The sequence below is a fragment of the Andrena cerasifolii genome, chromosome 7 (assembly GCF_050908995.1).
Source record: "Andrena cerasifolii isolate SP2316 chromosome 7, iyAndCera1_principal, whole genome shotgun sequence".
In the NCBI taxonomy this organism is placed as follows: Eukaryota; Metazoa; Arthropoda; class Insecta; order Hymenoptera; family Andrenidae; genus Andrena; species Andrena cerasifolii.
This window is the reverse complement of record NC_135124.1, coordinates 2237492-2254781: the sequence shown is the minus strand read 5'-3', so window position 1 is coordinate 2254781 and position 17290 is coordinate 2237492. Positions and strand designations below refer to the sequence as shown.

Genomic DNA, 17290 nt, shown 5'->3' with positions numbered 1-17290 from the left:
AATTTTAATGAACTTAAACCGCACGATCGGTGTGATTCGCTTAATAAGGTTATGTTTGTAGATAAGAACACGCGTCTTAAGCGTTGAAACAGTGCTGCCACTTATGTAGTGTGGCCGGAAAAGGAAGTGGTGCATCTCTCCGCTAGGTGCGCCTCTCCCGGAATGACCCTAACCTCATAGAGTCCGGTTTATATGCTATTTGCAGAGGCGGATTAAGGTCGGTTAAGGCCCAGGGCGCAAAAGAAAATATTGGGCCCCTTACAAAAAAGGGAAAGACAGGAAAAATAAAATCACGTTAACCATATTTTTAAACACATAAACAGATTATTTACTCATAATGTTTTAATTTCAATAAAATTTGAATGAAGTATATGTATAATATAATAACGTAAGGAGCAAATCTGTTTCCGAGAAATAGTACCTGCTTCTTTCAGTAGCCCTGTGCGTAATTAATAATGATGGGGTCTACTGTGTAATGCAAGGTATCAGGAGAATTAGGCACGTTTATTTGTCGCAACTATGTTTCTTGGACTCGGTACCCGAACTGCCTTCGCGGCAACGACCGGCTACTCCTGATCGCTGTTACCCGGGTTATCTCGCAAATGATCGTCCCGTAGCCTAACCACTTCTTGGAAAAGCTATTTTGGAGATGGTGTTCCGTCGCCCTCCTTAGCAATAGTTACTTCAAAATTGCGCAGCGTTGCACAGTCTTATACTTTTCTCGCTTACAATTTTACGATCCGCTTACAATATGAAATCAAATTTGGTGTCATTAAAAAAAAGTGGAAAGTTGGTTTTTGTGGGCCCATCTGAAGTCGTGGCCCCGGGCGCGCCCGGTGCGCCCGCCGTTAAATCCGCCTGTGTCTATTTGGCGTATTGAAATAACCACTCTTACGCCCCGCATCGCCAGTGCGGCAACACCGTGCAAACTAGTGGTAACTTACACAATTTATTTAATTAATTAACCGCGACACTTACATTTGTACAATAACTGATTATTGAATATACGAATGATGTTCACGTGTAAATCGAGTAAATTCGTTAAAACTATCTTTTACCCAGCAATCCTTATAATATTAGTAGCACATACCCACCCATACAACTTTACCGCTCGAGTTGTATCAAACATTAATTAAGAGTTACGAGGCATCACTAACATTTCCCGCAACTCCCTGATTTCGCATCAGGTTCGTTCGCAGCTCTCACCAAAACAAGGAATCTTCACCAAACCAGTAGCTCCCCGATTTCGCATCGGGTTCGTCCACGAAACCTCACCCACCTACGGCTCCCTGATTTCGCACCAGGTTCGTCTGTGAATAATCCAACCCCCCAGCAGCTCCTCGACTACGCGTCGAGTTTGTCTGTGAATTTCTTCCTAGTGATTCCCCCACTTCGCATCAGGTTCGTTCTCGCTTACAACAATCCTAGCGGCTCCCTGATTTAGCATCAGGTTCGTCTGTGAATAATCCAACCCCCAGCAGCTCCTCGACTAAGCGTCGAGTTCGTCTGTGAATTTCATCCTAGTGACTCCCCGAGTTCACATCAGGTTCGTCCTCGCTTACAACAATCCTAGCGCCTCCTGATTTCGCATCAGGTTCGTCTGTGAATAATCCAACCCCCTAGCAGCTCCTCGACTACGCGTCGAGTTTGCTGGGAATTTCTTCCTAGTGACTCCCCCACTTCGCATCAGGTTCGTCCTCGCTTACAACAATCCTAGCGGCTCCCTGATTTCGCATCAGGTTCGTCTGTGAATAATCCAACCCCCAGCAGCTCCTCGACTACGCGTAGAGTTTGCTGGGAATTTCTTCCTAGTGACTCCCCGAGTTCACATCAGGTTCGTCCTCGCTTACAACAATCCTAGCGGCTCCCTGATTTCGCATCAGGTTCGTCTGTGAATAATCCAACCCCCTAGCAGCTCCTCGACTACGCGTCGAGTTTGCTGGGAATTTCTTCCTAGTGACTCCCCCACTTCGCATCAGGTTCGTCCTCGCTTACAACAATCCTAGTGACTCCCCGAGTTCACATCGGGTTCGTTCACGACGTTTCACCCTCCCGCGGCTCCCTTATTATTAAAGTCAGGTTCGTCCGCGCTTGACTCCATTCCTAGAGGCTCCCTGACTTCGCATCAGGTTCGTCCGCGCCCCTAACTAACAAACTCATAAACCGTATTCCTTGGGAAATACCCCTCTTGCCGGCCTCTCGCGTTGCCGCAGCCCCGGCTCGTAACATAAAAAACGAATTTGATATAATAAAATTTATCCAATATTTTCAATGTATTTTTTCATAGACAGGTATATGTAGAATATATTAGAATCATTCTTCTCGGGTCACACTTCCTTTTCAGTAACATCGCATTTACAATTTTAGTCGAATGAAACAAAAGAAATCTGCGATGAGACGTGTAATTGTTTCCCCCGCGTAACTTTATTCTTCTATACATTATTACAAGTTTATGAACGGGGCATACACCTAGAGAGGGGGGATTTTTTAGGGGGGGGGGGGAATAGTCACAGTCATCTGGAATAGCCAAGCGTAATGAGCTGGGACACATTTCGTGACCCCAGAGTTTACTGTTCGAAAGTTTTTAGGCGACAAACAAATACACGAACACATTCTGCCTTATATATTAAGATACACATAGTTATAGGAGTTGATTCCATATGCGTCGTTCGCTGCAGTGAATTGTGGCGCCCATACCTGACTAAATAGGATTCATCAGGATGTACAAAACAAATTAGTTTCTTAAAATATATTAACAAATGCTGTTTCTGACGTGGCCGATTTAAAGAAATGTCGATTTTCAAAGACATGGCAGAGCTTTGAATGAAAAGTTCAAATTTCGGATATGAGACATTGTCCTTTTTGTGCAATGAAGAAGAAACTGTAGGTAAGTGAAATGAAAAATCCGCTACGTCAAAAACCGCGTGATGGTGTAGGGGAGAATGGGGCAATCGCGGTCAGCGGGCAATGATGGTCAGTATTGTTATTTTTAAAGCGGCATGTCCGAAATGTGCAATTTCTTTTCTTTACGTTCCACGACACCATTCGCTATATTGTCGAACGCCCTCGCTTTAATCTTTGCTAAGTAACCAAGGAAAAGAAGCCTTTTTGTGTTTTAAAGGTCGTTGATGTTATATTTTGCACAACGTAAGAGATAAATACTAATTTTGAAGTTTTCTTTTACATTTCAACTTTACGTAAATACAGATGTACTATCAAGGCAAATGATTAGAATCAAATTTAATATAAGTATATATAATTTATTTATGCAATCTTCAATTTCATCAATAAAAACGTGTGCGGGCAATGATGGTCGCTTGAAAATTAGCGTCTACAACGTGATTACCGTTATTCCCCAGTGCAGAATAAACATATCTTTCTTCATTAGAGGAATTCTATTCTGTAGATGGCAAAAATACGCCCTAGGACAACTAGATAAGCTAATTGGGCTTCCCAAACGCTTGAAAAAGCAGCGTACAAGTGTATTATTTGCTATCAGTTTGGCCATGATAATGAAATGTGGTTTCGATGCATCTCTTGTGGCCACTGGGCCCATTCTGAATGTTGTGGATGGGACTGGGCGGATGGATACATATGCGAAAAATGTGGAAAACGAATCCCAGCCCAGAAATCCCAGGAATCCCTTTTTTTTTTTTCCGTGGAGAAATCCCTAACGGATACCCCTAACCCTCGGGGGAGGGTCAGGGGTTATGTGGGGCTTGCACCCACTAAAACTCCACGGTGGTCGTCCTCGGATGCGGAGTAGCGCGCCCGAGGAGGAAGACTTGATGCGGGGGCAAACTAGCGATTCGTCCGCTTGCCCCCCCCTCACGCGCATGATGTTGATGCATACTCCGCACCGATTCCCCGAGGACTCGGGGACTTCCCTGGGGTCCCAGGAATCCCTAACCCAGACCTAACCCAGACCTAACCCAGCACCTAGACCGTAACGTGACCGCTATTACCCGTAGGTGTGGGCAATGGCTGTCAAACACATCTTTTCCGTATTTTGTAATTTTATTAAGTAAATCAATATAAAATTAATTAATTTCGTACCCTACGAATAGGTTGATAGTTTGAGTTTATAAAAAATTCGTTTTAAAAAAATATTGCACCTTATATCTTGGTTTTATTACACTTATTGCTTAAGGATGAACTTCAGTGACAATCTTAGCCAAAAGTTAATCCATTTCCAAGATATTAATAATGCTTTTTCCTGCGATGAAAACCAGTCAGAAATGGCAATGGTGTATTTTTATCGCAAATTCACTTGAATTCGCACTTATTTTTTTATCTTATTTTGCCAATTTATTGAATATTTGATGATTTATCATTAACTTATTTGATGGAATATACCGGAAATGCAACTGCTAGAAATTAAATAATCAAACTATAATTTTCCTTTTTACTTATATGAAAAGCAGTGAAAAGTGGGCCAATATGTTGTATTTGGTGAGTGTTGATCATATATATCTTAATTATATTAATAAAACATTTATATATGTATACATAATTTTCATGAGTCGGAAATTCTTTGTGATCGTGGCAACGCAGCTCAATGAGAAAATATTCTCGTGCAGTAGTTGGTAGTCCTCGCGAGCTTAACATATAAAATTCATAATTCAAAAATTTGTTGAACTTTGTTTAACTCTCTAAGGCCTAGACCCTTGAATCCTTATTTAAAAAGTTAAATATAGACAGGTGATCAAATTTTACGCACTTTTAAAATGAGTATTTTCTGGTGTTAAAAATAAATTGTGCTTCATTTTTCCCACGAATACACTATTGCCATTTCATCTGGTTTAAATATATTGCAAGGAAATTTTCTACTTTCTGACAAAAGATGAATATGAAAATTATATTCACATGTCTGTATACTGATAATTACGCATTTTCATTAAAAATCGCAGACACTGCCACGAACATGGAACAAAACGCAGTAATGTGTTTCAAATATTCCCGCCTCTAGAGCTGATTGCGGCGTTGCCGCACTTTCACAGTTACTCAGCTGACAATCCAAGAAAAAACAGTTTTCCGTGTCATTTTCTTTCGATTATTCAAAAACCATCGAATGAATTGTCCGGAATTTTTGTGACAATTTTGTTCAGTGTTTGATCTTACTGTACACAAGATTTAAAAAACTTTGGCCTATTATTTCACTCTTAATTTTGTAGTTATATTCTCAATATTGCGTTTTCCCATAAGAATACATGTTAAATTGAAAGTTAAATAATTTGAAAACTACCGAATCAATTTTTCTTAAATTTTGCGGAGAGTTTTACTATTGCATAAAGATTGGTGCCTCCAATTTTCAAAGATTTTCGCTTATTTTGAATGTTACTGAAGTTCATCCTTAAGTGACCGCCATTACCCATTCTCCCCTACCTACCCACCATACATATAGCCCTCCCATATTTGAAGTATGCAGATCGGTTGAATAGATTTTGATACCTCGATACTTGTGCGAATTTTTGCCCCAAATTTTGGGAAAACATTCTTGACACGTCAAAAACACTGAAAATACATATTTAAAAAAGGACTTTTCCTTTGGGTTTGGTATCTGGAAGCATATAATTCCCTGCACGATGTCCTATTTCGCCGTAAATGAATACTTTTACTTACATTTTTGTATAGCCTTAAAAGATGATAGAATGAATTTATATGCGCGCAAATTGATACCTACGTGCAATACTGGTTTCTTTTTTTAATTCCCGAAGAATTGAATTTTTTCAGCCATCACACTAGGAAGACCCCTTAAAACGAAGATATAATAAAATGCTTTACTTCGTAGGGAATGAAAGTGGATCGAAATGCAGTTTAGCAGAGATCATCATTAAATTAAAGACTAATTATACAATAGTCGAGAGTATCTTCAAAAATCCATAGACTTCATTTTCTTGAAAGTGGCTCAAGAACTTAAAACATTATACCGGTGCATTACTGTCCGCCCTCGTCCCGCCTTATTCCCCATCCCCGCAACGCGGGTGGTCTTATTTTGCTTATATAGTGGAATGAGTGGAAACTGCAGTGGGGAAAATCTCGGCTGGTTACGGGTTACGGGTCACGTCTTCCCCTATCTGTAACGAAGGAGGTCGACTGCACGAAAAGCCGACTTGGACCGCAAAATTATCCGAATGATTTCGCAATTTTACCGGCAAAGTCATAGCTGACTATCTACATCATCTGCGACATTAGGTTCTATATAGAAATGCGGACGCGTCGGTGATTCACTTGACCCTAAACCTAATCACCTGTTTTCTACTGAAAATAATAAAAAATAATAAAAAATCTAAATACAACAACAATACGGTATCTGTTTTTGTTATTAAATAAGAACTTTTACTGCAAAAACTATTTTCCGCCCAATTATCGAATACCAATAGCGACGCTATTCCTTAGCTCAACCAGCTAAAACACGGTCGAAAAATCATGAGCCTCTCATTTTAAAAGTTGTTCGTTGCTTATGCTGCACTTTGGTTAGCCCCGTTCAAATAATTTAGAATTATTTTGTTGTAACTATAGTACAAACGTGGCGCTTATAATAATAAGAAAAATACGAGATGAGAAGAAATGGGGACATGAGCAGAAATTGGGGCATTCACCTTAAACATATATTATTTTCCGTGGCTGATTGAAATATTTGCGCGAGATTTGTTGCTTCGCTCGTATCCCCTTTATCCAACTAACAACAAGAGCTAGCTAATCCTTTGTAATCTAAATGATGATGACAGATTTAAGTAGAGAAATACTTAAAAATACCTAATGAACAATAAAGTGGTATTACTCTAAGGAGTATTAATGGCTGGAAGTATTACTAATATATCCCAAGTGGGGGTTCTCGTTTAGTGCTGAAGCCGCGCGGCGCTATTGCGTCGCGGCGTCGTCGTGGCGTCTTGATGATATCGCGAAAACACTTTGCACGCAGCTTTCTCGTTGTTCGAGATATCTGAGGGACAGTGATAGTGTCGTGACTCTGGTACGTTTAGTCATTTAGTATGCGAGTTTCACGTGTGCTGACTCTACGTCCTCCACACGTTTATTCGTACATGAACCCCTGCCACTTTTTCTTCCCCTTTTTCCGCACGAATTAGTTCCACGAATTATAGCAAGCTTCCTGATTGATTTGTCCCTTGGAAAACTCATGGAAGTAATTTCCATATCGCGAATATGGTTATACTCCAATTCTATGACTAAACTTGCTTACTGTTAAGGTTAAATGTATATTCTGGAAAGGATACTTGTACAAAAGTAATACAGAAAGTTGAAATATATTAATACACAAGGAATCACGCACGCCACTCTCACAAGGAGAGTATTTTAGGTGTCCGCCTCCGATCATTTTGATTTTTAGACATGTTATAGAGGACCGAAAAATAAGAAATACGTGTTTTTTTATTTTTCCCCGTTTTCATATTTGGGGGGTGAAAACTGATTTCAAAGTTTGGGTTGAAAAATCATTTTTGTGGAATATCTCGAGAACTATTAGAGATAGGGGAATAGTGTCAATGGACGAATTTTGTGTCTTTGAATGCGAAATATGATCGTCTCACCAGATTTTCAAAAATCCACAAAAATGATTTTTCAACCCTAACTTTGAACGCAGTTTCCACCCCCCAAATATGAAAACAGGGAAAAATAAAAAAACACGTATTTCTTATTTTTCGGTCCTCTATGACATATCCAAAAATCAAAATGATCCGAGGCGGACACCTAAAATACTCTCCTTGTCAGTCTTGTCATGAACATACTTAGTCGTACAGAGTAGCCTTGTCATAAACCAAAACCACGCACCGCACACGCATTCGCGCATTTACACAGCGGTGCCACTAGATGGCAGTGTCCATTACCGTGCTTTTTCCTTCTCCAACACTTACAATTAGATGATTGAATTTCCCCATTAACCACAATTAATATTAACACTATTCCTACCACGACCGGTCAAATGACCGTTTTTAAAATTTCGATTAGAATTTCCTATATACAACGTAATTGAATCGCCTTTAAACGTCACGACTTTTCCTCAAATATACGTATGTACACGAAATACTTCTGAATAAAAGAAACTATATTTTTATACTGTCAAATTGGCTATTATCTTCATTCTATATTAAAAAAAAATATCAGTTGTGCTAAAGACCGGTCATCATTTGACCGGTCGCAGTAGGAATAGGTATACGTGAAGTGTCGGTAGGAATAGTGTTAAATATCATTCAGAGCAGAGTTGGGCAAAATGTAATCTAATTACAAATTAGAAAGTACGATTAAACTGTAATTGTGCAATTGATTACACATTATTTTCAGTAATCTTTCATTTAGATAGTTGCCAAAACCAAATGGTCAACTACCTAAATTAACAATTACAGAAAATAATGTGTAATTAATTGCACAATTACAGTTTAATCGTAATTTGTAATTTTTAATTAGATTACATTTTGCCCAACTCTGCTTCAGAGTATCGAACTTTTATTTCCCTATGACGTATAAAAATATGTGAGTAACATTTTTATCAATTCCTCAGTACAAGAATGTGTGCTAATTGCAAACAGTTTCTCAAGTTCCGACCATCAATTTTTAATTTAGAATAGCTATGTAATAGATAAACTGACAATGAGTAGCAAACGAATTCCTAAGAGTTCGAATTACTCATAAATTTCTTTATTGTCAACACACAATTTTTCTTGCAATTCACGCATAACCTTGACAATTCAGTTTCAACGACTACAGCTAAATCGATATTGTTTCTTTTTCTTGATCTTACATGTTTGCACGGTACACGCAATGAATATTTAAATCCACGTAGAAAATATATATTTTGCGAAAGCCACGAACAACGAAGGCCGTGTTCATACCGAAAGTACTTAGGTATCAGTGAGCCTGGCAATTTTTCTTCCGCCTTATTAGATTCTTAGCCGAGTACCTATTCTTGCGCATACACCTTCACGTTTTTTAGTACAATGCGTGCGCCTTGTAAAGGGGGAGAATATTGCCCTGGATCCCTAAACCCGTCGAAATGGAAGTCTCATTTTACAGGCGTCGTCTGACAACGAGCACATTAGCCGAAGAAACCAAGAACATACCTACTACATAAATTTTCATTCGATGGCGACAGAATATCTACGGGTTTATTTATTTGTGCAATCCCCTCGCGTTCCAAGTTCAATACAACCAAGCTACCTTTCGAATCAACAGACGCGGACGCGTCTGGAAGCTAATTCCCCTTTCCCCTCTACCCATAGGCACACTGAGCGACTCTATACACGAATGCTAGCGAAATGGGTACGACCCCGCAGCTATTTTGGCCTTATTATCTTATTGTAGACATAGTTCCGGTGTTTTAACATGATCCAGGGAATTATTATTATTTTTTAACCCATTTGTCGTTTTACTTAATGTTGCAAGCTGCTTTTCTAAAAGATAAAAGAATTATTCTGAATTAATAGTTATAAAAATGAGACTTTTTTACGAGACAGACGTCACGTAGCGCTAGTACTTGACGCCAGTAGATGTCGCCATTCTCGTTTTACTTTGTGGGGTTTCGTGTTTGTGTTGTGGTATGCCTGTTTGCGCGCGACTTTATAAATTATTGAATGAATGAAGAATTAATGAAGTGAGTTATTAATGTTTATAATTAATTGTTCTTCTGTTTATTAGTTGCTAAGGTTTTTGTTACATTTTCTGTATAAATTCAATAAATATTCTGTTCCCCGACCTAACGGACGTGTTCCTAAATTCCTCGATTAGTCACGTAGTCTATCTAATCGGATATCCCCCACAACTTCTCCACTTGACGCCAGTAGATGTCGCCTTTTGAAAGCAGAATCAGCAGATGAAAACCTTTTTTCAGAAATCTAATAATGTCACTCCTCTGCCCTACTCCCCTTAAATACAGGAAAAAGCCGAGGAAAAAAAAGAGTATTATTTGTATTTCTACGTTACATTAAGCTTTATGTAAGAAAAAAGTGATGGAATCCCACCCCCCATAAACATGACTCATGTATAAAAGAAGCTAATTCCCTTTAATTCTCGAAAAAATTAAAAAAGTTCAGATGCAAAGATTGTGAAATTGTATACAAATCAATTCAGTGCTCAGATTTTCAGATTCGGTTTTAAGTAATTAGCGGGCCGCTGTATAAGAAAAAAAATCCGCATCTCTCTTAATCCACTACTGACTTTGATTCGTTTAAATTAGTCTCTACCAAGTTTTTATTATCTTCGATCGTAAAATGATCTTCACACGGCCCGCTAATTACTTAAAACCGAAGCTGAAAATCTGAGCACTTAATTGATTTGTATACAATTGGAATTAGCAAAGCTGATTTCACAATATTTGCATCTGAACTTTTTTATTTTTTTCGAGAATTAAAGGGAATTAGCTTCTTTCATACATGAGTCATGTTTATGGGGGTGGTACTGGGGGTGGGGGGGATCCATTATTCAGCAACATGCATTGGCGAATCAATCTCCAGTGAATGTATTATTTCCGCATTACCGTAATTCTTGCATTCGAGATAGTATCGTACATATGCAAGCGTTACAATTACACAAAGGCGAGCAGATTGTTCCCTCATGATTTACAGTCGAAAGAAAGCGCGGATCGAAATTTTCTTACGAAAGCCGCAATCCATTTCCTCTTGAAACGCTTCAAACGTAGAATAATGATGTTACTATTTAACATTCACATTTAAATTGAATTTTTTATTGACAAGTTTTTACTATTTTTCCCGGGGAACCGGCAGCGTTACTTTTACGACTCGTTTCACCGTTTCTGTGTCCGACATACCCAGTTCACAAAGCATCGCAGTATCTTTCTAAACCGTCATCGCGGGCGTATTTTAGGTAAAACGACAGCAGCTTGTCCCTAGTCTTGAGTACGATCGTATTCTACATAGTAGGCGGCCATTATGTGGCGACAATGCAGTAATCAAGCTCGGTCTCGTTGCCTCGGAGAAAAGGATTGCTTCCTTGACTTTGCTAACGGGCCGGGCGTCGGCGTCTTCACAGCATCAACCTGCCCTTTAAAATTCTTTAACGCCTCGACGGTCTGTTGAACTTTCAAGTGTGCACTTGGTAGGCGTTAATTACATGCCAGAAAGAAAAAAATAAAGTACGTTAATTTCACAGGGATGTAAAATTGAGGGTTATAAAAGCTTTTTAAAAAATGTATGCTGGCCTCATATATAGGTACATATCTGGACGTCTAAATGCAAAAATAACCTCAGCTTTTCTCCATCACGTATAGTTTTCTCACAACTTGCTTTGACGCTTTTATGTTGTAATATACCATCGAAGAAAATACCTAAATAGTGAAAAATTACTGAATCCACAACTAACTAATGTGGCTTGGTGACCCAGTATTTATAATCGCTTAGACATTTCTAGGAGGTTCTAATATTTATCTGCGCCAACCGTTATAGTAAGGCCGCGTCCAGATCGGAACCGAACGGCGAACCGAACGCCACTTGAGACTCCTTAATGCCGCGTTCCTACGTGTGGAACGTATATTTCTAGCGATTTTCGCCAGTTTAGACAGAGCCTCGTGGCTCGCGACAGCTAAAGATTGAAGGACAGAGAGTGTTTAGGGTAGTGCAGACGAAAGGTCTGTTGCTGTCTGTTTTTCTTTTTTATAAATGTAATACATGCAGATATACGCAGTGGTTGCTTGATATGCGGACATGGTGCTCGTGCGAACGGTGAAATTATTCTGAGAGTCCCGTAGACATTTAGAACCGTAGGCGTAGGTACGCTTGGGAAGGTCTGTGGGACACTCTTCGTTTATCACCAACTTGTCTTGCTTCTTCAAACTACTTGAAACCTCCAATGGCAAGGACGACAACAAGTCATGGTGGTGTGAGGGACTGGGATGCACCACTACAGTTGTTTACCCCATGTGGGTGAGCCATTCCTTCGATGGTTCGGGACTTTACCGACATCGGCTGGGAACAGCCCGAACATCTCCGCGAGCCTGACTATCCTTTGGTCGAGGGTCCCGAGGTCCCTTCCTCGGTGTCATATGGCAGGCAAATCTTTGGTCTGCACTACTCTAGACAACCTTTAGCTGAAAATCGCTAGAAATGTGCGTTCCACACGTAGGAACGCGGCATTAGGGAGTCTCAAGTGGCGTTCGGTTCGCCGTTCGGTTCAGATCTGGACGCGGCCTAATCCTAAAGGTCGAGTTTTCTAGCCGCGGTCGGCGGTGGTGGCCAGCGGCGGCTGCGGCCGGTGGCCAGCGACGGCGACCAGACTCCAGCGGCTAGGAAACTCGACCTTTAGGATTAGGCCGGATGGAGTCCAGCCGCGCAGCGTTCAGAATCCCACTTGGGTTCGAGCGCGCTTGAAAGGGTCTATTGGGAGTAGAACATTAGTATGCGACACTAGCGGTCGGTACGCGAACTAGTAGTAATGGCCGACGCAAGTATACAATTTATTGCGGTCTACCATTTTGACAGTATCGACGAGCTGTATGCAAAAATAAATGTTGTGTAACAAATTGTAACGCTACAATGAACAATGATCTCAATTTAAGTTTTCGTAAAGCAATTAAAATTGTTCACATTACATACTTTTACATATTGCAAAATTGTGTCTAAATGTATTGTCAACATTTTTACTGTAAGAAATAACTTTGAAATAAACTTTTATACTACTGAATCCATATAAACATATAGTAAAAGGTATACATGCGTCGTCCATATTTGTTATGTTACACCAGCGCCACCGTTCCCGCGGTGGTAGATTGGCCAATGGCCAAGGATTCATACTGGTTTCAGAAATAACTTAATTCTTTATTCTTTATCGTATCGATGTGGAAGTAACACCAATGGATTCCTTATGTTTTTCCAAAGAAAATTATACGAAATTTCATGGAAATCGGACTATTATTAATGAAGACAACTTGAAATGATATAAATTAATTTTTCATGGAATTTCCTTTATATGGTCCGAATTACGTCGTTCTTGGTGTCAGTTTCATCGGCGAAACATAAGGAATCGATTAACGTCGTTTTCGCAAAGATTTGATGAGAAATACGGATATCCTGGACATTTCTGAGTTTTTAATGATATTCCAACCATTTCGAGGGTCGAAAGCCATAAAAAATTCGGTGAGGCACTGCGGGGGGTTGTCCTCGTCATGGGGTACCAGGCGGCATCTCTTTGACATGCGTCGCTAGAGAATCATCCTGTATGTATGTAAGAAATAACCTTGGAACTTGTATATATACGAACGAGAGTGGACGATAGGACTTGCGAGAAGAGTAGACCTCTAGCGGCGCCGGTGGAGACTAACCGGCGTGACCCATGTGGTGGGGCCGGGACGTCACATTTCGAATAAATAGTTTAAATAATTTGTATTAATATATCGCTGTTTATATAAACAGAGGGACGGCATAAATAACCAGTTGCATAGGTCCGTATCTAGTACTGACGCGGGAGCCGCTTACAAAAACAGGGTCCGCATGAGATACGGAGGCGGGCGTTCAGTGGAAAACGGAGGGTCTTACGAGATACGGAGGTGGGCGACCAGTGGAAACCTTAGGGTCCGTACCAAATACTGAGGTGGTCGTTGAGGGGTCCGAAACGTTGCACGAGGCGGACATAGGAATATTGCTGCAACATTGCGGCAACGTTGCGTGCAACATTGCAATCTTGCACTGCAAGGATCCTGCAACGTTGCTGAAACGAGAGTGTGCTGCATGGGATATTCTGGAGTTTTCGAAAGATAGTTTTTTCTTTGACGATTACAAATACTTTTTTTTACAATTTTAACTTAAGATTCGTAATGAGTGGCCTCGAAAACTCCAGAATACCAAGTTTATACCAAATCTGAGGGATTGGCTTCTCATTCGTTTTATTTTTGGCTTCTTAGATTTCTCTCTCATCTGCTCTTTCTTTTCTTCTTTTTCTTCTCCTCTTTGCATCTCTTTGCCTCTTTCTTATCTTCTTTTGCTTTCTTCTTTTCTTTTTTTCCTTTCGTCAAGCGCCTTTGATTTCCGAATTCTCGTACCGACCTCCGGACCAATGAAAAATCAAAAGTCATCGGAGTTGCATACCCGAAACCATATAAGAGCATGACATATTGCCCGGTGTCTCCAAAGATCTAAATCAATTTGTATCACGGTTTTTCAGCACGAAAATTACGAATGGTCAATAACTGTACTGTGCATTCGCCGCACCAGTTATTGAACACCCCCCAAAACACAACACAATCACGTCCGACACGACTGGACGTACGACGAATGTTAACATTGGGGCCTTGTCACCTATTATGATCAATGGCATTCACGACAAACAAAATTGAACAATGATTACACAGTCATTAAACAAGTCGCCGCTCTAAAGATGCCCGGTAAGCCCTTACCTTCTTTGAGAGTTGAAATTACGCATTTCCTTTCCGACGATCTCACGGCGGAACGCTTGAACTGAAATCATCGATTGTTGGTTGAAACAAAAGGAAGGACTGTCTTTTCTGATCAAAGTGCATCATTCATACGGAAACGCGCAGGTTCATTAGACTATGGCGGCAGAAATTTGAAGTGGTCAACTTCTCTACCCTGGTTAATAGCTGTATCGCTTACCCTACATAGAGTTCTTCTTTCATAAAGGATTGCTATAACAAATGCATGCAACGCCGACGCTTTGATAGAACAGCGCGATTCGCTCTAACGTCGGGTCATTAATAGCGAAAATTAAATACTGGAGTAAGCCCAATGCAAATGTTCAAAGCATCACAAGTCTAAATTATAAGTTCACTTACGGCGAAGCCCAAGTTGTTCGTAAAAGTAATTGTAGTACATACTGGTAATAGAACCTATACTAATTCTAATTCTTACACGAAGTCTAGTTTCACACCCCATTTAATCCATCCATTAAGTATTTGAAATAACTAAAACATTTTAAGTGAATCCTTAAATTATATTAACCTTTTGCATAGTAATTGTTTTTACACGTATTCTACAGATATCGTCAGATCCTATCACTAACTTTACTAACAAATACACGAACAACGAATGAGAGATTTTTAAATATTGTACCAGCCCATGCAACAAGTACAAACTTATTGGTACACGATGTTACTTCAAGCGGCGTGACGCGAGACTTTTAAGTGAATAAATTGCTGTCGAGTCAGAGGAATGAGTACCTTGGAAAAAGCTTATGCACATTTGCGCGTAATTAATGGACTCTCACGCATGAAGTTTTCAGGGGAATTAACTTCATAGCAAACTGCAAGTATTAACGAATAGAGTCGTAAAATGTAAATAAGCACAGCACCTGCACTACGACCACTAAACCAGAGCGAAACGTTTCGTCATACGAAGGATGAAGGAGCCCGACTACGGCGGATGATATATTTCCTTAGACCTTAGGGGTGAATTACGGTTGCGCTGTGGGACATTTATCCGTCGTGAGCTCGAATGTGATTTATCGGTTGAAATTCAATACACGATTACAACATCTTGTTTAGATCGTAATGTCCAAATAAAAAATCGGGCTTACTAGATACAAGGTCGAAGTACTATTAAGGTATATAATACTCATTAAAATAAGGATGAAAGTCTTAATAAACATACTTTTTAAAACTCATTCAGGTGCTTTAAGATACAAGAGATGATGATGATGAGATACACGCACATCAGCGCACTTCAACATAGTAGATTAGTTTTATTAAAGGCATACTGTCTTAGATAAGCTAATATTGCTGAGAGGTTCGTAGCAGATCCAAACTCCGAATCATTCGGTAAAAATGAATGGCCTGATATTAAGAACTTCTATTCTATAACTTTTGTTGTTATGTCATATTGAACTAATTTTCACTAAGTATCACTATAAATAATTATTTTATCTTTATTACCAGCAATAGTTTTGATATGTTTAAGTAAATATGATGCTATTTCTTTTGGTCCTCTTGATGCTAAACACCCTGCACATAGTATAGAAGCTCTTATTATATCCAGTTTTGAACTAACAATAAGAAATATATTTTGTTTAAAGAACGATGACAACAAATGGTACATCATGTCTTTCGTTTTATTAATACATTGTCCCAAATGCAGTCTATAGTAGGTAGGGTCAGGTGGGGTAGAGTGTAACAAAAAAGTTTCTAATGACTGTAGACAACAGAATATGTAATAAATCAACTATTCGTTTGGACTTAAACAATCAACAGTCTTGGTCCTTCAAATCAGAATTAGCAGATGTTAACAATTATCCTTAAAAGCTAATCAATTTGACACTTTTCCGAGATCACATAATTGTTACAGTGTGCCCCAGGTCTGGGGTACAGTTTAGCCTTAGAGGTACAATGTAACAGAATTGGACATACTATAACAATTGCACAACACCTTCAAAATACCAATAAAATATGAAAAAAAATTATTAACTCAAATTATATCTTTTTAAAATATTATCTGGAAATGAATAAGAATGTGCATGACGTTTTGTCGTATTTGTCATTTTAGGGAATGGCAATATAAGTTCTATATCATCCATTGCAACAGTTCTAGAGCCACGTCCAGCAGAAAGTAAAAGATATGATCTACCTTTCCATTTTTGCGCAAGTAACTGATGTCATATTCATGTTACACTGTACCCCGTTACACTGTGCCCTCTACCGTATAAACAACAAAATATCATCTGGAATTTTATAGGTTATGGGTACCGGCAAAATTTATTGTTATATTAAGCAACAAATATATGTAGTTTGTTTACAAAATATTATTATTTATCGGTATTACTGTTTGTTGGAATAGAAAAAAATATTTTATTTGAATTCGTCACGTTTAAACAGGAAATAACCTATTTTGGTAGGTATTATCACGGGAAAGGTAAGATACTGACAACTGAATCAAGATGACGGCAGGTGCGTTTGTCAAAAACGTAGAACGACGCAATAAAGATGTTACAAAGAGGAAACAGAAATACTTTCACTGTTATACTGTGCCCCGTGTTACAAGCTATCCCACCTGACCCTACTAATAAGGGACATCGCCTAAGGTAAAGACAGCAGTAGTTGACCATGTATCAGTAGTTAACCACTTTTCAGAAAAGAGTGAGCAATAAGGTTTTTAGAAGTGACGATCTTTTGAAAAAAGTGCAGTTGAGGTGCTAAGACATCTACCGACTAACAAGGGGAGGACACCATGTGGTAGACACCGATTTTGATGATCTATGTGGAAAATAAGTAAATAGGTGTCCGAGCGTTTCTGCCAATGGGCCTTAATAATAGAAATATTTACAAGTAAATTATTAAAAATTTCATAGTGGGCGTGGGGTTATAGTGAGTAAAAATCCCACA

At 39.3% G+C, this 17290-nt stretch overlaps 1 protein-coding gene and 1 long non-coding RNA gene across 7 annotated transcripts in view; one reads left to right on the top strand and one right to left on the bottom strand.

Moving 5' to 3' along the window:
* The window catches only part of Jus (EB domain-containing julius seizure protein), a 163289-nt gene that overhangs the window by 32041 nt on the left and 113958 nt on the right, over window positions 1-17290 (bottom strand). The gene's annotated exons all lie outside the window — the stretch shown is intronic.
* On the top strand, window positions 1236-2189 carry LOC143371709 (uncharacterized). The gene is made up of 3 exons (XR_013086110.1): window positions 1236-1304; window positions 1691-1739; window positions 2130-2189. It is a non-coding gene; the product is annotated as an uncharacterized LOC143371709 (long non-coding RNA).